We start from the raw sequence: 22030 nt of genomic DNA on the forward strand, positions 1-22030 counted from the left end.
GGGAACAAGCCTGCAAGAAATGTCTAACCACTGATCTCTCACATCTAGTTTGACCTGAGGATGACTAGTTTTACAAGTTGCTACCTGACCTGAATCTGGAGCCAATAGGATGGGCTAAAATTTAAGAACTTGTTTCCATGTGTATGGGTGCCATTCTTAGCAAGGCTGCTCTTAGTTAAGTCTGAGCATATGAAATGACCTCCTTCCATTAGGCTCAGCTGTTGTTTGTAAACAATCTGGAAACCTGAGCAACATGGGTAGTCCCAGGGTAGTGCAGTGGTAAGGCTATTGGCTAGGACTTGAAAGATTGGGTTTCAAATGATTTCTGCCATTAGGTTCTCTGGGTGACACCCTCTTTCTGATTAAACCTACTTCAATGGTCTGCTTCCATATTGCTCAACTTATGCATATATGGCATCTTCATTAGTAGATTTAAATGAACTAATTTACCAAATCAAAAATTCTAGGGGGCAAAGTTGGTTAAATGGGCATTGGCCTAGACTATCAAGAAATGCACTACAATACTCTTACACTTCTAAGTTTACAGTATGTCCCAGCAATCACAGCTAACCCCTCCCACCAGATTGTTCCCACTTTTCTTTGGCTATCAAGAGCAGGACAGGCTCCCTCTAGCAAGCTAATCAGGTAGACAGGTCAGACAGAAATGGATAGATTAACCAAAAACAATAGATGTGGGCAACAGCACCTTCTCCAAATGAACAACATGCTTCATTTGGGAGGGTAGGGGCTTTGAGTTACAATGTAATAGAATTTTTTCTTGTGCAACGTCGATTTCTTGTGCCACCTTTTACCCATACGTGTGTCCTTTCTGGAGACCTTGCTGCATCTTCAGAAAATTGCTGGATCAGCATTCAAGAGTGCAAAGTCTCCACATGCATCAGATTAAATTGTCAGTTTCACAATGGTCAATGATCTTGTGCTTATTAATGGTCTGGCAAAGTGCGTAAGCAGTGAAGTGGCAAACCGTTGTGGAGTGATTTTTAATTTAGTCAATCCACAGAAAGCAGTGAGGACCTTCAATAAAGCCTAAACCTGAAAGATGAGCAGCCAAAGCAGTAGCAATATTCAGAATTTAGTACTGTTGTAATGTAATATAATGGGAGAAACAATCTGAAGAGGGTGGGGTTTTTTGGTTGTTGTTCTTTCACTTTATGCATTATCATAAAGGTAATAATGAATTATATTAATATCATTATAGTCTGCTAACTACTGATATTCAGCCTGGATGTTATTATGGACAGATTAAAGATAATATGTAGTATGGTTGACTCAGAAGCAAAAAAGGTATAACCATAAGGAATAGAACACTGTAATCCCACGAGAGAACAAACCGAGGAAGCGGTGCAGGAGGTATCCATGTTGTTTTTAAAAGCTTCAAGAGAACTAGAGGTTGTTTCAAAGATCATTACATCCTTATAGACAAAAAGATTCAAAACAATGAGCTTTTCTGAATGCCATAAATTTAGCATCATGCTTACCACCTGAAGACGCTATATTCCGGCCACTCCGCATGATGTCGTCAACTTCCCGCCTCTGGCCATTTTAAAGCGCAAGTTGGTGAATCCCCAAAAATCCCCAAAAATGTATTCACCAACCTAAAAAGTGCTAGTGACTGGCAGACAACCAGCAGGCCACCAGCACAAGAAATGTATGGAGGCAAAGAAATGCTATATCCACCTCCAATGTCCCGCCCTCGCGCCTGCCTCCCTTTCCCCTCTTCCCGGAAAGGGGAGTTCTTTTTAAAAATGGAGAACTGCCTGGATCAACGAAGGCTCAGGGTGGTTTACATGAAACAAGTACAGGTAAGTAACAGTAAGGTGGTAACAACAACAATAACATTTACATAATAATAATAACAACAATAACATTAAATGAAGGTGAAACTGCAAGAGCCTTAGCTCAACTTGTACTGAGACCCAGGGGTTGGGTGGATTTGTTAAGAGTCATGGTAGGAGGGGAGGGCTTGGGGGTCAATTGAAAATGATGGACAGGTCAACCTCAACCAAATGCCTGGTGGAAAAGCTCCCTTTTGCAGGCCCTGTGGAACTGCTTTAGTTCTGTCAGGGCCCTGATCTCTCCTGGGAGCTCATTCCACCAGAATGGAAAAGGCTCTGGCCCTGGTTGAGGTCAAGCGGGCTTCCTTGGCGCCAGGTACCACCAGGAGGTTGGAGGAGGTAGAGCGCAAGGCTCTTTGAGGGGTATAGGCGGAGAGGCAATCGCTCAGGTATACTGGGCCCGAACCGCGTATGGCCTTAAAGGTGATAATCAAAACCTTAAGCCTGATCTGGAATTCAATTGGGAGTCAGCTGGAGGATAGGCTGGATGTGGGACCTCCGATGTGTTGATGTGAGGGCCCTGGCAGCTGCATTCTGGACTAATTGCAGTTTCCAGATCAAGGATAAGGGCAGACCAGTGTAGAGCGAGTTATAGAAGTCCAGCCTAGAGGTGACCGTTGCATGGATCACTGTGGCTAGGTGTTCCGGGCCCAAGTAGAGCGCTAGTAGTTTGGCTTGGTGGAGGTGGTAAAATGCCAGCCATGCTACATTCGTGATCTGAGCCTCCATTGAGAGGGAGGCATCAAGTATCACTCCCAGGTTCCTGGCGGAGTGGGCCACTGTTAGCTGCACTCCATCCAGATTGAGAAGGCGCATTTCCTCGCTTGGACCTTTCCTGCCCAGCCACAGGACCTCTGTCTTTGAAGGGTTGAACTTCAGACAACTTTGCTTAAGCCATTCCGTCACTGCTTCCAGGCAGCTGGCCAATGTTTCAGGGGGAGAGTCAGGGTGGCCATCCATCAGGAGGAAGAGCTGGGTGTCATCAGCATATTGGTGGCAACCCAGCCCAACCTCCTTACCAGCTGGGCAAGAGGGCGCATAAAGATGTTAAATAAGGTTGGAGAGAGAATTGTCCCCCGGGGAACTCTGCAAGCCAGTTGGTGACAGCTTGATGAACTCTCTCCTAATGCTACCCTCTGTCCGCAATTCGGGCAAAAGGAGATCAGCCACTGAAGGGCAGTCCCTCTGATCCTGGCATCGGCGAAGCAGTGAGCTAGAAGCTCATGGTCTACTGTGTCGAACGCTGCTGAGAGATCTAATAATATAAGCTGCGCTGATCTGCCCCGGTCCAGCTGGCGATGGAGGTTGTCCATCAGAGTGGCCAGCACTGTCTCTACCCCATGGCCAGGCCGGAAACCAGACTGGAATGGGTCTAGGACTGAAGCTTCTTCCAAGTATTGTGATAGTTGGTCCATGACTGCTTTTTCAAGCATTTTCCCCAAAAACACTAAGTGCGAGATCGGGCAATAGTTGGATGGCTGTCGTAGATCTAGAGAAGGTTTTTTGAGTAGCAGGCGAACCACTGCCTCTTTTAGACCCTCTGGGAATTCTCCTGTTGAAAGGGAGAGGTTGATTATTTCCCAGAGGGGGGCTACTACTCTAGAGTCGGATGTTTTTAACAGCCATGATGGACATGGATCTAGAGAGCAGGCAACTCAGCTGTGATTGTCTGTGCCTCTATAGATATGTGGATAGGCATTTAAACAAATATGTCGATTAAAAAAATATTTGGCAGTCACCAGACGTTCAGATGTCAATCAGCCATGCCGGGAGTTGGTGACAGTGGTAGGTACCCAAAGTGCAACAAGCCTAAAGCGCCTTGCCCTCCTCACATTTCTGGCAGTGAGTGATGAGTGCAAGCACCCAGAAATATTCGAGATAGCTTAAGAGGTGTGGAGTGCTGGTGAGTCAAGATTATTTCTCACGCTTTGCGATACAGCAGGCTTCACACGATAATGGTCAATATGCAGAAAAGCCCAATGACTTGATAATTTTAAATTCAGCATAGACAAAACAAGGAATGTACATGTCAGCCATACAAAAAGCCATAACATAAAACAATTCAGTCATCTGCAAAAGAGATCACTGAATCCAAGGAAACTGCAAAATACTATATTTAAAGTGCTCTCCTAACGATGATTTCCTGTGAACTGCGGAATCTTCGGGGCTTTTTGCACGCCTTCAAAATAGCACAATGGTTGCCAATTGAAAACGCTACTGATTTGCTGTTTTGCACAACGTCGTCGACAATCTGCCACACACCTGAAACCAATCTGCAAAAAGCGCTTCCTTGTAGCGCTTTCAGGGAAATCCCCAAAAGTGGATTCACCCTCCGGAAAGCGATACAGTCCTGCAACCAATCTGCAACACTAGTGAAAAAGACCTGTGCGTTAACATTGTTGCGGTTTCTACAAAGTCCCCCCCCCTGGCTCTCTTCTCTGATCTTCCGGCGAAGCGATCGCCATTTTTTTTTTCTCCGAGCGAGCGGGCATAAATGTACCAGCGAGCCTCTTTCTGTTTAGAGGCTTCCCTGGCTTCAGTCCCTCCCCTTTAGTCACTAAGCACAAACCACAGAAAAGCACGTTTGCTGAAGTATTTTCCCTTTATTTTTTGTACACATTCATTCAGCCGAAAATCGGGCCCGTGAGAGGGGGGGGGGTTTCACTCGGAGGAAGCGTGGCAACGATCAAACGATCAAACGACAGCTCAAACACACCAGGCAGCTGGATGGGTCTCTCCGTTGCAACGAATCTACCCAGATTCGTTGCTATGGGTCTGTTTTTTTTTTTAAAAAAACCTTTCTTAAAGGGAAAGGGGCTGTTTGGGAGCATGCTAACGGCTGCCCATTGGCTGCTTGATGGCCAGGGGCGGGACGAGCTTGGCAATAGCGCTTCCTTTCTAGCGATTTCTGCCGAGACCGGAAGCCTGTGGGAAACGCTACAAAACGCAACTGGATTCCACCACAAAGGCAGGTATGCATAACGACGAATTCCACTACTTTAAATGGCGATTTTTCATTCAGTGACCAATTTGCAACAAAGATCCCGGTGCGTAAAGCCCCTTCAAATATGCTTCTACGGAATCACAGGCCTGTCATGGAGAAGAACTCGCAAGCTATACATATAAAATTCTAGACGCTCCCAAAAGTGCTCACCCCTCCCCTACAGAGAGTGATTTCCTGCCCAAAGTCACATGATATGGGAGGGGTTAGCACTCTCCCTTCAGTTCTCCTTCCTGCCGCCGGAACAGGCAAGTCAATCCATTATCAGCAGCCCACAATGGGGAAGGAGGGAGCGTTGTGTGACTGCACCGAAGACCCCTCGATGAACAACAGTTACAGGTAAGTGCAACCCTGTTTTCATCTTTGTGGCTTCTGTGCAGTCCCACGTGGGAGACTAGCAAGATCATGCACCTTGGAGGTGGGTGTGGGCTTACATAGCGGAAAAATTGATTGAATCCACTCTACCCACAGAACCTCTCTCATGATTCTGAACAGGAAGGCGTATGATTTTTCTCTTAAACTACTTTCATGAAGTGCTTTTTATATCTGACTAAACTAGACATGACATGGTTTGTTTTAATTGGAGCCAATGGTATGTGTATATTAATAGAGTCATTTGGCTTTTAAATTTCAGGCAGGTCTGTGTCAGCAATGTCTAGTGAAGTCAATGGCCTTGGAAAGGTGTAACTGTTTACAAGCTCACTCTAGCTACATCTTTTCATAACAGTCAATGCAGTGGGGGCACACAGAACATTAAGGGGGAGTATGGATCTCCAGATTGTTAGTTGCAAGCAACGTACTGTAAAATCAAGGCCAACATCTTCCCAGTTTGTGTCCCCTGAATGCCCCCAGTTGGAAGATGTTTGTAAGTTACCTGCAAGGAGCACCAGAGTAAATATGACAGAAAAGCCTGGCACCATAAAATGTAATGGACCAGCATGCAAATTCCTTGTTAGGTAAACAGATGTAAGAGGCAGCTGGACACTGTTATGTTATGCTCTGACCAGTCCTGTGACTCAAACTTGGAAGATCCTACAAAGTCAAGGCTGAGGGCTGAAGGGGTCTGACAGGATCAGGGAGGGCCCAGAACCCCTTGGCACCTGCTGACAGTGTCCAGCAACACTAGAGATGGCCCTGCCCAAATCTGCAAGAGAGGTTTTGCCCCCAGCCCCTGAAATAGTTACCAGGCCTTTGCTGGGCAGGATGCAATCCCAGGCCCCCAGGCTCCCAGGGGATGTTCTCACTCTGCAGGAATACCATCAGAAGAGGGCCTTGGCCAAGGTGACCCAAAGGAGGTGAAGTGCTCAACTGGTTCCACACAACCTCATCCCAGAGTCAGATAATAAGAACAATAAATCTTGACAGAATCCAGGCCAAAACACAATGTAGCTGCAAGAGCTGGATGTCTGCCTATAGGGAAGCTGAGCTTGATTGCTTCCCAGCCTATTTAACTAAGACGGGCAAGCTGCCTTGTTAAACCAACTGGTCTACTAGATACAAGTCTGTGTTTTAGCTGCCATTTCCTGCTTCTGGCTGCTAACACCTATTGATGCTCCCAAACCTTGTGATCTTGACTAAGGGCATTGCTCTAAAGAAGCCCTGACAGGCACCTATCACTGTCCCAGAAGAAGACAGTTGGAAGACCCCAGGAGCTCACTTTGATGTGTAGGGGCAGCCCCAAAAATCTGAATCAGCCTGAGAAACAGCTCTGCCCTCAGATTCAGATATAGAACTCTCTACTCAAGAACCTGGAGCTACATCAGAGATCTAACCAATCCCTGATACCCCTCCAAGTCCTGACCCTTTGCAGTGCCATCACAATGTTCAAAACCAGGTGTGGGACTTTAAATACTGGTAGCTTGCTCCAGGAAGGGAGGGGCTCTGTGTCTCCAAATCCTTCCAGTAGTAAGTCTTCAGTTCACTAGCACTCTTTGCTGGAATTCGTTATTCAATCTCTTCAATCACTATTTTAAAGGGTTTACAAAACTAGCAGGTAGGGTTGTTGTGAGTTCTGATTGCCTCTACAGTTCATGTGGCTGGGAAGGTTTTCTTTTACCACAACTGTGGACTGTCATATTAAGTCACATATCTTTATTTTATTCTTAACAACCCTAGGTGAACTGTTAATCGGATGTATTAGTTGCATTCTTGGTTCTAGTTCTTCTGGTAGAGTGATTTAGCATTGCCTTGCAGGGTGGGAGCCCTGGGCTCAATAAATACGCTCACACATATTGGCGTGAAAAGGCCACAACTTTATTCACCGCCACCCCAGCGAGGGTTGGCATGGCAGAGGATTAGGGGCCGGAGCAGTCAGCCGACTGCCTCTTTTTCCTGGCAATGGCTTCACCCTTCCCGCTCATTCCCATCCGGGAACGCTGGTTCCCCAGCCATTGCCCCCACTATCCAGGAAGTGTGCCACCCTGGACGCCAGAGGAGGCGCAAACCTCTTCAGCGTCCGTCCAGGGCCACTTGGCTCTGTGAAAATCTGTGCCAAGCCCAACCGGGCTTGGCACCCGCTCACATCCTGCCACCCCTTTAGATGGGTCCCTTTCCTGGGGAGTGGGCCACGCAGGGCGCACTCCCCCCAAAACCAGCTCCGTCCTCTGCCACCCCACCACCAGAACGATGAAAGCCTCCATCATTCCTGCCAACCCTCTCACCTTTTAACCAAACTCCCAACGTTGCCCTCAAATCCCCCAGCCAGACATCCATGCCCTGGCTTAACAAATGGACGCCATCCGCCCTATAAAGGGCCGCCTGGCAACATACCAAGGCCCGGTGTTCATCACTAGCCCTCCAAGCCCCAAAACATAACGTGCAATTACTTTGTTAACTTTTCTAACTGTTAAATTAATACGCTTTGGTGCCCTGGCCTGCCTCCACATTCGCCGCTCCACCAGGTTGGACCATATCAGCACAGTTTGGGGTAACTGGTGAGCTAGGAGGGACAGGTCCTGCTCCATCCAGTTGGCCAGCTCTACACCCTTTGTCGTCGGCAGATCATTACCACCCAGGTGGATAACCACAGCATCCGGGGAGCCCCATTGCCACACAGCATCGGCGATTGTGTCCACCAGCTCTCTCCAACGCATGCCACATCGCCCCAACCAGTGTAGCCGGACTTGATCTCGTAGGCCCAGATGCCTCCCCCAGCTGGATCCAGCCGCATATCGTTCTCCCCAGAACACGTAGCTGTGCCCGCATACCAGCACTGAACGTGGCGCAAAGGTGGATCCTGAAACAAGTCAAACGTTAGGCACCATACTAGGCCGCACATACCCTTTGTACGCCCCAGACTTCCACTGACCCAACCGCATGATCCCCTGAGGCAAAACCCCATCACAGAAAGCCTGAGTGGCAGCCCCGATCCGGAAAGAATGTGTGCCATAATGGCGAGGATCCAGTCCCGCTCCATGCAGGCACAGCCTCAATATTGCGCCAAACTGATATCTGGAGAGACTGGTGCCATTCTGGTGCATGAACAGGCAACCTGGCACCCTGGGCCTGATCTCCAAATATGCCGTCATTGCTTCCATGGGGCATATAACACTATCCGTGGCCCTGGTTAAGTGCACTAATTGACCCTTGCCCTTTTGATCCGTTTTTGTTCTGGGCACCCAAATCTTGAGATTATCCCCCTCCAAGGCTATATCCCCCACATCCAGCGGCCCTGGCCCGCGCTGATATCACGAGGCGGCTACTACTTCCGAGGCCCTGAACGCCCCTGCATAAGCCAATGTGAAGGCGGCCCTTGCCATGACCCCCTCGTAACTGTTTTGGCACGCCTTAGAAGTCTGCCCTATAATGGCCTTTAGTGCCTCCCTAGTGATAGGACGCCTAGCGTCCTTGCATTTGTGTGCCATCCTGCCCCAACCTGTGACGGCTTTCCATGCCAGAAATGAGGTGCCAGGGTCCCAGCCCCCCCGTAGCTTGCTCCAGAATGCAAGTCCTGCCAAATGCAGCTGCATAGTTCTGACTGAGAACCCGGCCGTACGCATGCCAGCCAGGTATCTCAGGACTAAGTCCTCTTCCATGGGCCAGGAATCCCGGTGACCGGCTCCCCTGGCGAACTCCAAGTAGCTCCGTGCTGCTCCCTCATATGTTCTCTGCGTGGCAGGTGCCAATGAAGCTAATGCCCCTCAGACGATCAATCGTCTCCAAGCCGCCACAGGCCCTCCGGGAACCTCTCCGGCACAAGGCGTGCCTGAGGAGCCAAATTACGAAACCTGTCTCCCTGATCCCTGGAAAGCGCATCAGCAATCTCATTCTGTGCACCTGCCACGTGCTTGGCCCTGAAGGAAATATTATTCTGCAAGCATGTGAGGACCATGAACCTTACCAACCTCATCACCCTTTCCGATTTGGAGGTTTGCCTGTTCACGATAGCAACGACCGCCTGGTTGTCGCACCAAAAGAGCACCTTTCGGTTGGCAAATTTATCCTTCCAGATGACCAAGGACACTACTATGGGAAACAGTTCTAGGAATGTTAAGTCCCTCCGGACTTCGTCTCCCCAGTCCTCAGGCCAACGCCTGGCGGACCATTGGTTGTCATAGAAAACCCCGAGTCCTGTGCCTCCAGCTGCATCTGAATGAACCTGCAATTCACTCCCCACCTCCATGGTGGACTGCCACAGGGAAATTACATTGTACTGTTCCAGAAACGATCTCCAGACCCTGAGGTCCTCCTTGATGCCCTTAGTGATCCTAATATGGTGATGAGGCCCCCTTGCCCCGGCCATGGCCCTAGCCAGCCTGGCACAGAAGGCCCTGCCCGGTGCCACCACTTTACAGGTGAAATTTAAGTGCCCGTGGATGACTTGCAAGTCCCTCAATGTGCACTTAGGTCTCCCCAACACCCCATCTATCAGGCCCCTGAGAGTAACCAGTTTCTCCTTCGGGAGCCTGGAAACCCCGCGCACTGAGCCCAAGGAAATCCCCAAAAATGTGATCTGATTAGCGGGGCCTTCGGTTTTGGCGGCTGCTAGTGGGACCCCCAGCTCCTCAGCCAATTGCTGAAAGGCCCGCAGCCTGTCCCCGCATTCTGCGGAGCCTTTTGTGCCCGCCACCAAAAAATCATCTAGGTAGTGCGTGATTTGTGTAAAACGCAGCCTGTCCCGTATGGCCCACTCTAAAAATGTGCTGAAGCGCTCGAATGCTGCACATGCCACCGAGCACCCCATGGGCCTGGCCTTGTCCACAAACCAGTGGCCCTGAAACGGGAAACCCAGCAGGCAGAAGTCTCCCGGGAAAACCGGCAAGAGACGAAATGCCGACTGGATGTCACATTTTGCCACAAGGGCACCCCGCCCGCATGAGCGCATGATCTGCACTGCCTGATCAAAAGAGGCATACCTGACTGTGCAGAGCCCAGGATCAATGCCGTCATTCACCGAACCTCCTTTCGGGTAGGACAGGTGGTAAATCAGGCAGAATTCCCCCGGCGCTTTTTGGGGTACAACCCCCAATGGGGAGACCCTCAAATTCGCCAGCGGCGGGGCCACCCGCCCGGCAGCGCATTCCCTCTGGATCTTATCCAGTACCACATCTGGCATGTCCCTGGCCGATTTGAGGTTCCGGCTGACCGTGGCCACCCTGTCCCCGGAATAAGGGATCCTGAAACCTACCTCAAAACATGCCAGCAAGTACTCCGCTGCCTCCTTATCCGGGTACCTCTCCAGCAAGGGCCGCAAGGCCGCCAGTTTCACAGGCGTTGGCGCCATGCCCAGGCTGGGCTCAGGGGAACCCTCAGGTGGATTTGCTGGTGGAAGGACCATTGGCCCCCGATCCTCCTTCCTTCCGTCTCGAGGATTGGGCCCCACGAAAGGGCTGCTGTGCCTCGTTAGCTCTCTGACAGCTGGACCCCGGGTGGCCATCTCCGCACCCTTCGCAGGTGTGACTGAACCTGCACTGCTTCCTCTTGCAGGAACGCCTATTGTAATCCCAGCAGGGAAGAGACACCTCTCGCCTCCCCCCGCCCCTGCATTCCTTCTCCCGCTGGGCCTTAACGCTGGGGCCCACCTTCACCAACCAGGTATCATGGTGCTTCGTGTCCCAGCGAGCCAAGGCGTTGTGGGAAGCGAGCTCCCTGAAATACTTATCGTATTCCAGGGCCGCCTCATCCCCCGCCAACTCCCTGGCCTCCAGGACATGGCCCAGGTACCTGTTAAGGTGCCAACCCCTCTCGGGGTAGGCAGCCGTGATCAGGGCTGCATATTCAGTGAAGCCTCTCAGCCAGTTGCTGAAGGATCGCTCTCCCTTGAACGGCTCCATCCTCTTTCTGTCCTGTTTCCTGCCCGTATCCCCTTTTTTGTTGCCCGTTCGCACAAACGCAAACAAGTCAACGTAATACCCTTCAAGAGCCCTCTCTCGGAGCCGCTTGGGTAAGTGGATGCCTGGAGGGGACTCATCATCTGTATAGCTGCCCGGAGGAGCCTTTTCCACACCTTCCCATTCCACGGATGCCAGCAAGGCACTGGCGGCTTCCCTACACCTCCTTAACCATGAAGGAAGGCCAGGCACGAAGGCCCCCTCTAGCCAATACTTCCCTTCCTCGTGAATGTCATCGCCATCATCCTCGGATGAAGTCTCACCCGAGGATGATGTGCTGAGTCGGGAGCCCCTTCGGCTCAGGCCGGAACCCTTCTTGCGCCTCCGGTGCCTGTCTCTCTTTTGCTCCCTGCATTCCTCCACATCTGCTTGGGAGCTGCTGGAGCTGCCTCGGCTTTGCGACCGTGATCTGGAGGTTGAAGATTGGCTCCCTGCTGCACCTGCCCGAGACATTTCAGCCACCGCCCGAGAGTAACCTCTCCAAAAAAGCACAGAGTCAGAATCGGAGGCATCTCTGGCCTGCGATGGGCCCTCTCCCCCTGAGCCATGGCCTCTGCCTCGCCTGCTGGCCCAGACCCCCTTTCGGCCAGAGCTGGGGACGACCCGCTTCTTTTTTGGTGGTGGTGGGGGGTGATCCCTTCCCTTTCTGAAGAAGATGCCTCCCCGAGCCCCAAGCCCCTGGAAGCAGGATCCCTCCGCCACCGCTGCCGTCAAAGAAGACAACACTGATGGTGAATGATCAGAGGTAAGTGGGTGCCCAGGATTGTCAGATATATTATAGATTTGTCAAGATATTTATTATATTATTATTATATTATTATATTATTATTATATTTATATTTATACCCCGCCTCCCCCCGAAGGCTCGAGGCGGCTTACATAACCCCGTCCCCTAAAACCATAAAATTACAATAAAAACCAATGATTTACAGTAATTGTAACAGCGATGGCGTAATCTACTCATTTGCTCTCCGCATCCTCATCTACGGCGGGGGGTGACGCTCTCTACCGCCAGTTTGTGAGGGGGGGCTGATCTTCTTTCCGCCCGGCCTCAGTTATAAGCCTGGCGGAAGAGCTCCGTCTTACAGGCCCTGCGGAATACTGGTAATTCCCACAGGGCCCTCAGCTCTTCCGGGAGCTCATTCCACCAGGTTGGGGCCAGGACCGAAAAGGCCCTGGCCCTAGTCGAGGCCAGGCGGGCTTCCTTGGGGCTGGGAACGACCAGTAGGTTAGCCCCCGCAGAGTGTAAAGCCCTGCGGGGGATATAGGGCAAAAGGCGGTCCTTCATATTTGCTGGGCCTAGACCACGGATGGCCTGGAAGGTCAAAACCAAAACCTTGAACCTGATCCGGAAGGCGACCGGTAACCAATGCAGCTGCCTCAGAACTGGCTGGATGTGAGCCCTCCATGGTGTAGCTGTGAGGACTCTAGCTGCCGCATTTTGGATGAGTTGCAGTTTCCGGATCAAGCCCAGAGTCAGGCCGGTGTAGCGCGAGTTACAGAAATCTAGTCTAGAGGTGACCGTCGCATGGATCACTGTGGCCAGGTGTTCGGAGGACAGATAGGGTGCTAGTAGCCGAGCCTGGCGAAGATGGAAAAATGCCCGGCTAGCTACCTGTTTAACCTGTGCCTCGAGTGTTAGTGAGGCATCGATGGTCACCCCTAAATTCCTGGCCTGAGATGCGATATTAAGTTGCGTCCCGGCCAGAAAGGGTAAGCACGCTTCCTGATCTGCCCCCCTACGGCCCAACCACAGAACCTCCGTCTTGGAGGGGTTGAGTTTCAGGCGACTCTGCTCGAGCCATCCAGCTACGGCTTCCAAACATCTGGCAAATGGATCTGGGGGGGAGTCCGGGTGGCCATCCATGAGGAGAAAGAGCTGGGTGTCATCAGCATACTGGTGGCAACCCAGCCCATAGCTCCATACCAGTTGAGCCAGAGGGTGCATAAAGATGTTAAATAATGTAGGAGAGAGCACCAAGCCCTGTGGGACCCCACAAGGGAGCCGGTAAGGGCCCGATACTTCCTCTCCCACGGCTACCCTCTGTGTCCGGTTTTGGAGGAAGGAGCGTATCCAGCGTAACGCTGTACCCCTTATCCCTGTACCGGCAAGGCGGCTCGCTAGCAGCTTGTGATCGACCACGTCAAACGCGGCCGACAGATCTAAAAGAAGTAGTACAGCAGAGCCACCTCGGTCAAGCTGGCGACGGAGGTCATCCAACAAGGAGACCAACACAGTCTCCACCCCATGACCAGGGCGGAAGCCAGACTGGTATGGATCGAGTGCCGAAGTATCTTCCAGGAACGCTAGGAGCTGGTCCACCGCAGCCCTTTCTACCACCTTACCCAGGAACGCTAGATGCGCTACTGGGCGGTAGCTTTCAGAGTCATGTGGGTCCAGGGATGGCTTCTTGAGGAGAGGGAACACCATCGCCTCCTTCAGCACCTCAGGAAACTCCCCCAACTGGAGAGAGCAGTTAACAATATCCCTGAGCTGCTCACCTATCCGTCCATCCCTCCCCTTAAGGAGCCAAGACGGACAGGGATCAAGGGGGCAGGTGGTTGCCCTCATCCTCCCCAGCAACCCGTCCACTTCGGATAAAGAGAGCTGCCTGAAGCCATCAAACGTTACCTCCAAAGGCGGCCAACGGGCCTCTAGTTCATTAACTGTATTAACTGTAGCTGGAAGGGAGTGGCGGAGCGACAAGACTTTATCCGTGAAATGGCTCGCAAATGCCTCACAGCTGATGGTCAAATTCCTACTATTTTGGCGCCCATCTTCCAGGGCGGTAAGAGATCTAACAACCCTAAATAGTTGAGCTGGGCGAGAGCTAGCGGATGCAATTTCCGTGGCAAAGAAGACACGTTTAGCCGCTTTCACTGCCATCTCATACGCCCTCATAAACGTGCGATGACATGTTCTTGTAGCCTCGTCACGGGCCTTCCGCCACACTCGCTCTAGTCGTCTCAATTCCCTCTTCTTCTCCCGGAGCTCCCCAGTATACCAGGGTGCCCATTTGAGTCGAGGGCAGAGAAGACGTCTAGGAGCAATCTCGTCTATGGCAGCCGACAGGCGGGACTGCCAGTCCTCCACCATGGCCGCTAACGAGATGCCGGGAGGTTTCGGGTCCCGCAGAGCATTCTGGAAACCAATTGGATCCATGAGTCTCCTTGGGCGGGCAAAAATGCACCCGCCGCCCAACTGGGGAGGGGGTGGGGTCTTGATCCGAGCCCGCAGGGCATAATGGTCTGACCATGGTACGGCCAAAGCTGTATCCAGAACCACCTCTATCCCTGCCCCAAAGATCAGGTCGAGGGTGTGGCCGGCCTGATGGGTGGGCCCAGCAACAAATTGCGAGAGCCCCAGCGTCGCCATGGCCGACACTAGGTCTGAGCCAAGTCCTGGGGCAGCGCGTCCGCATGGACATTGAAGTCCCCCAAGATTATAAGCCTGGGGTACTGCAAGGCCCAGGCGGCCGCCGCCTCCAGCAGGCTCGGCAGGACATCTGGTTGGGCGTTGGGCGGACGGTATACCAACCAGATGGCCAAGCTCTCGACCGAGTCCAACCCAATACCGACGCACTCCACTCCCCTGATGTCTGGGGCCGGGAGAGCCCTGTAGGAGAAATCCTCCCGGACCAAGATTGCCACCCCCGCTCCCCTCCTATGGACCCAGGATTGGTGCAGGACCGCAAACCCTGGGGGGGCAAGTTCCTTTAAGGTGACTGGATTTAGCTGGATTCATTAAACTGTCATTCAGTATAAATAATAAACTGACATTCCTATTAATGATTTGATCTCTGCATTTTAATAGAAAGGTTCCAGAGGCATACACCCAGGTCTGATTGCTATTTGGTTGCTCTCTATGAGCCCTAGAATCATAGAACCATAGAATAATAGTTGGAAGGGAGCTTGTGGGTCACCTAGTCCAACCCCCTGTACTATGCAGGACATTCACATCCCAATAGCTCATCTACTGTAACCTGCCACCCCTTTGCTTTCACAGAATCAGCCTCTCCGTCAGATGACTATCTAGCCTCTGTTTAAAAAGATGGAGAACCCACCACCTCCTGAGGAAGCCTGTTCCCCTGAGCAGCCTGTTCCTGCTCAGGAATTTCTTCCAGATGTTTAGAAGGAATCTCTTTTGAATTAATTTTATCCCATTCATTCTGGTCTGTCCCTCTGGGGCAAGAGAGAACAATTCTGCTCCATCCACCATATGGCACCCTTTTAAATACTTGATGGTTATCAGATCCCCTCTCAGTCATCTCCTCTCTAGGCTAAACAGACCAAGCTCCCCCAACCTTTCTTTTTTTATATATATATAATTTTATTATTTATTATTATATGAAGCATTTACAGAAACCTTTCTTCATATGTCTTGGTCTCCAAACCCCTCACCATCTTTGTTGCCCTCCTCTGGACATGTTCCAGTTTGTCAATATCCCTCTTCAACTGGGATGACCAAAACTGAACACAGTACTCCAAGTGAGGCTGAACCAGAGCAGAGTAAAGCGGTACCATCACCTCCCGTGATCTGGACAAGATACTCCGTTTGATACAACCCAAAATCCCATTTGCCTTTTTAGCCACTGAGTCACACTGTTGACTCATGTTCAATGTATGGTCTACTAAGACTCCTAGATCCTCTTCGCACATGCTACTGCCAAGACAAGTCTCCCCCATCTTATATTGGTGTATTTGGTTTTTCCTACTTAAATAAAGAACTTTAAATTTGTCCCTATTGAACTTCATTGTATTCAGTTTAGCCCACTTCCCTGTTTGGATAATGGTTCCCGTCTTTTCCCCCCACAGATCAGGACACTCGAAGTTACACCCCTTTCTACTGGGAGGGCCCTCCATCCTCAGTCTGGTTGCTCCAACTGCAACTGTACTCTGCAAGGGCCCCACAGATCTGTAAACTGGCTCTAGTGCTATGGGGCCCTTGAATCCTTAAACCACTCCTGAATATACCATATTTCTATAGCTCTTGCAACAATATGTCTATAAATTATTGCATAGATGAAGGTACTATGGAGCATTTTCTATCCCTATATAAATTTGTTAGTCCTTAGCCTTGCTGCCTATGGCTCCACTCACTAGGTAAGCAACATCACATGCTTCCAAGTGCATTTAGCCCCAGTGGTGATTATTATTATTAATGAGTTTGTAATTTAGACTAAGCTTGACTGCTATTTGGTTGCTCTCTTTGAGCCCTGTTTGGATAATGTAACAGATGCAGAACTCACAGCATGATTGCCTCATGCCAAAGTGATTAGTGATGTTGCCAAAGTTCGTAATTACCTAGGTCAGTATACAATTATGTCCTGCTCATAATGTTCAGCTTTGAAGTTATTTGTTTGGTTTCAGCCTGCCCTATGCCCATTCAATTGTTTGGAAATTCACCCTAGTTGAACAAGAAGCCTTGTCTTCAAGAGAGATGAACAGCACTTATGGAATATTTGCAAGAGATGTGACTGAAATAGAAAAGATACTTGCCAAACAAGAGAATACTTGTTTGGGTGGTCTGGCCATGGAATTCAGAGCAATTTATTAGAATTTTACTGAAAATAAAGAATGAATGTTGGACAGCTTTTGGTCATAAGCAACTTTCAATACACACAGTCTTGGGTACTGAAGAAGTTCTAAAATAGCACTATCTGCATAATTCCTCTGGAAAAATGGGCAAATGAGAACAAGATGTAATAATAAGGAGAAGTGCAGAGTTCTACATTGGGGTGGTAAAACATAGGCATCACAGTGATGGGTTTAAACTATGTGTAAAACTGTACCAGTTAAATATCAAGATTTTTTTTACAGTTGAAGTAGTTCAGCAGTGTAATCATCTGCCTAAGGAAGTAATGAACTCTCCCTGACTGGTAGTCCTTAAGCAGTGACTGGACAGATACTTATAATAGATGCTTTTGGCTGATCTTGTATTGAGCAGAGGTTGGACTAGATGACCTTTATGGGCAGTTCCACTCAGTGATTTATCCCTAGCAGCTATGTTGCCATACCCAAAAGACATCATGAGCCATGAGGAGACAGCTACAGAACACAGCCACACAGAAACATGAATAGCCACACACACTGGGACACACTCTTAAAGGCATGGGTCCATGATAAACAGAACAGAGGAAGCAATACCAAGGGAGTTCAAATACCCCATGTACCAGGAGCTATTGCAAGCAGGTCCAGTCGGAATTAAGCCCAAGAAAGCAGAACATAGAATATAAAAGGAATGTAGGACCAGTCAGAGTTGTCTGGCGGTCACTGGTGGAGGCACTTTCTGTTATAGGCATGCCAGCCCCCAGGTTGAATGTGGGGATTCCCTGGAATTACAGGACATCTCCAGACTTATGAACTTATGACAGATTGTGAGTGGGTGGGAAAGAAGGGATGTTTCAGCATTTGTCTGTTGTGGCCCTTCCTTGCATACCCAGGGAACTGCTGATTGCCACTGTGGGATGGTTGGTGAATTTCTTCCAGGCCAGGATGGATTCTGGAGATTTTTGATGGGGGGATCACTTGGACATGAAATTGAGGTCACTGTGGGTGGGCAGGTAGTTGTGAGTTCCTGCATTGTGCAGTGAATTGGACTAGACCCTGGAAGTCCCTTCCAACTCTAAGATTCCATGATTCTAAAGAGATCAGTTTCCCTGCAGAATATGGCTGCTTTGGTGGGTAGACTCCATAGCATTATACTTCACTGAGATCCCTCTCTGTCCCAAAGCCTGCCCACTCCCAGCTCTACCTCCAAAAGTTCCAAGTATTTCCCAGCCTAGAACTAGCAACTCTATTCTGGCATCATGGCCTCAGTGCTGAGGCTGGCCCTAGGTGACTCTCACTGTCACTAGTGAAGCAGGAGTGGGCTGCCTTGAGCCCATGGATCACCACCACTTCAAGCAGCCCTTGATGCACATCTGCTACTTGTAAATGTCTCCAGTGACAGCCACCAGTCACTCCAGTTGCCCAGTAGCCACCCTGAAAGCCCTGCAAGCACATCTGATCCCACAATGCCTCATCCCTCAACTTGTGCTGTTCTGTTCTGTCTCAATGGCCACCCACAAGATGATGGGGGTGCATTGCACTGATCACAGGCTTCATGTCCAGGGCCCTTAGTGTGGTTCTCAATATACAGATCTGCAGGGAGTGCAGCAGCTGCAGTAGCTTGAGCCAGATGCTCTGTCACCCTCCATTTCCCATGGCTCCCAACACTCTCACACCGAAGTTGTAAAGCTCACCCACTGCTATGGCTCATTCACACCTGTTCACTCTGAGGAGATCATAGTGACCAAAGTCTGAGGGACGAACAACCTGTACAAGGTTTTTGTGTCCCTCCTTTTTCTCACCATGGGCCATGGACCAGGCAGCACAGAACATCCAAACTGGAGAACCAGGTTTGTTTCCCCACTCTTCTTCCACATGTAGCCAGCTGGGTGACCTTCAGCCAGTCAGAGCTCTCTCAGAATTCTCCCAACTCCACCTACCCTACAGGGTGTCTGATGTGGCAAGAGGAAGGTAAGGCAATTGTAAGCCACTTGGAGACTCCTTTGGGTAGTAAAAAGTGGAGTAGTTGTGACTAAGATGGTGGAGGTGTCACAATCCTTGGAAACCACCACACTCTGGATGCCATAATGCTATACCTGCAAGAGTACATGAGCTTCCTGAAGGAGAAGACTGACCAGGAAATCATCATGGTGGGTTCTCCACATTTATGATCTTCCCAAATATCAAGAATGTGTGGCTTATTCATTGCCCCCTGCACTGGGAAGTGACACAGTTCTATTTGGATTAACAACTTTTGCACAGCCTGAACATTCAGGCCTGGTATAACCACAGGGAATATTTACAGATATTTACAGAGGAAAGGGAAGGGGATTGTAAGCCACTTTGAGACTCCTTTGGGTAGAGAAAAGCAAAATATAAGAACCAACTCTTCTTCTGCAGGAGGGAGCAGGACAGCCCAGAGGCCTGGCATCTGTTCCTCTCCCTATCACAGGTTACTGGGTCTACCCCCTGCTCTTAGATCTGCTCACACCACCACCAACAAGTTAGTGGATGTGGTGCCTTCATGAATGTGCTGTCTACAGCTGGCCCACCATTAAACACAGAATTTTGCCAGCTGAAGATTGCCCCACCACACTAAAAGCTGCAGGTCATGTGACAACTTACTATTGCCAAGCTCTTTGCTATACACGTTATGATCCACAACACAGTCATCTAGCAGCTACTGCCACTGCCCCAAATGGGTGTGGTGGGAAGAGGCTCCATTGGCCAGGGTTTTGGAGGACCAGGCACTGGAGCCAGCACCAGCAGCACAGAATGTCCAAGGGCATTGCAAAGATGGGTGCTGGTCTGGGAAGATATATAGTAGCAGGGGCTGGTGACATGGGACAGTTCAAGGCACTGATATCATATTGTCCATGTGGTGCCATTGGGCGCTTGCCCCATATAATGCCTCCCACAAATATCCACAGAAGTGATAGACCAATCAGAGGCAGCATCCAACTCTAGCTGTATGTTTCTTCCTGTCTAAAGAGTCTGATCACTGACAGGAGACAGCCAAGGTCACAACAGACTTTGAAGATTGCACCTCACCGGTGCCAGATAAGCTGGGGGCAGAGACCATTATGGTTATCAGCTCAATGTTGGTGAGCTAGGGAAAGAAAGGGGGGAGACCAGCAGCACCTTTTCTTTGCAGCTGGATCCAGCCGTGTCATTAATGGTGGTCTGCTGGTGAGCCAGCAGCCACATTTATTGCCTGTTCTTTTTTTCTTTTTGCCTATGCAACTGATTACTTTAGATATCTTATGTGTGAATTATCACAGTTCAGGGCTAGTTTATTTTGGGTGACTCTCTGCCCTTCCCCAATCTCTATGGTACTGTTATCTTGTCAGGTCCTTGAAGTGTAGTTATGTTTCTCCCTGGCTAAGGGAGGAAGATCATCTCAGGTTCTTCACGCCCAAATAGACTAGTGGGGTGGGGGACTGGGGGTTAAAACAGAGCAGTGTCACCTGACATCAGTAAGGATTTTGGGATGCAAGCAAGAATGAACCCCCAGTTTAAATATATTTTAAGTAGATATTCAAGCATAGGTAACTTTGTATGGTATTTGAAGTTTTAAGATAATTAGTAAGCCAAGAATGTGCTCCCTTTAGCCAGTGTTTTAGATGCATATAGTTCCATGGTAATAAAAGATAAAATGGAAGCAAATATTCTCCAGGGGTATTATTTGTGTACTATGTCCAGAAACATTGTTCAGGTGTCCATCTTGCCAGGAAGCAAATTATCTGACATTGGAAAGCTAACTAGATGCCTTGGGTTTCTTAAGGGCATGCATACATCTGAATCAGGCCTGACCAGAGCAATCTGGCACACAGTGGAATTAAGACAAGCACTATACGTAAAGTGCAAATAAAAATGGACCACACCGTTAAGGAGCAGTAAATAGAACCATATAATGCATCCAGTATCCTGGATTTCACAAGTGACAGGATCCATTATGATCATGTAGGCCTTCATTTCCTCACCTTTACCATCCATCAACCAGCACTCCTTTTCTACAGCTAAAGAGGCTGTTTCCCAATAAAGAACTGCAAGGTATGAACTTAAATAAATCTCATATAAAAAAGCTAAACAAAAATGCACTAAAGCATGTCTTATTTAGCACCCAATCCTTGGTGGTGTGCATTAATGCCCTTATTATTATTCTAGGTAGGCATTAAAGCTTGTTGCTAGACACACCGGGATGCTGTTTCATTAATATTAATAATAAGGATCTTTTATAATCGTGTATTTTCTCGTAGTGCTAAAGAGCGCTCTTTAACAATGAGGACTTTTCAGGTGAATTGTATCCAGAGTACTTATTTTCCTCCTATTGGCACAGTCTGAGACATTTGCTCTAAAAAGCACAGCTTGCTTCTTCCCAAAGGCTGGGATTTGCAGACTTTTGCAAAGAAAGCCCCTGGTCTCAGTTCCTAGTTACAGAACAATGCTGCACTCTTCTTCAGTGGGATCACGGGGAGGAATCATGATTTGATGAATTTTTAAAGCACTTTCCTGCTGATTACTGCTGCAGCACTTCTGTGGCAGTGGGCTTTGCATGGGCTTTTTTACAGTATCAAACTGACACTAGAAGCTGACATTTAAAAGGATGTCTTGGCACATGAGGTTTAACCAGTCATGCATTTTGAATCATGTACCTCTGCCTTGAGGCAGCAGCCAAGCAGCTAAATGGGCTGAAGATGAAAACTCCCTGCTGATTCAGATGTGGATACTGACTGGCTTGAGAAGACTACTGAACCATTCTGCCCAGCTTCCGAGCAGCAACTCATCTGGGCTGCAATTCTGTATGCCGCATGAGTGCAAAGCAGGTGACATAAGACTTTCAAAAGATGGTTCCTCTCCTCCTGCCATGACCATCCTTTATCTGGGAAACATTTGAGGTGCAGAAGTCCTGGGAGTAGCCTCCTTATCTGTTCTTTGTGAATGGAGGAAACAGAATCGTACCCTTCCTAGGATCTCGCTGGACAACCTCAAGTCAGTCATTTGTGATTGATTCTGCTTCTCTTTTCCACTAAGTGCAAAGCCTTCTTACTGTTAAAAGGGGCCTGCAGATAAAGTTTGTTTAAAGTACGGCTTCAAGATGGTTTGCTCTTTTGCAGCCAGCATCAGACACTTTATTAAATGCACATGTCATATTATCACAGACAATGATAGCAGAATCTGAATAGTCCACATGTGCTCATGGTACTAACTGTCAGAACAAGTTTGGTTCTGCCAGATTGTTGTGGTTCCAATGTGCATCCTTCCTCACCTTTCTTGCCCTATCCCCCCCCCCC

This window comes from Paroedura picta, chromosome 1 (genome assembly GCF_049243985.1).
Source record: "Paroedura picta isolate Pp20150507F chromosome 1, Ppicta_v3.0, whole genome shotgun sequence".
Classification (NCBI taxonomy): domain Eukaryota; kingdom Metazoa; phylum Chordata; class Lepidosauria; order Squamata; family Gekkonidae; genus Paroedura; species Paroedura picta.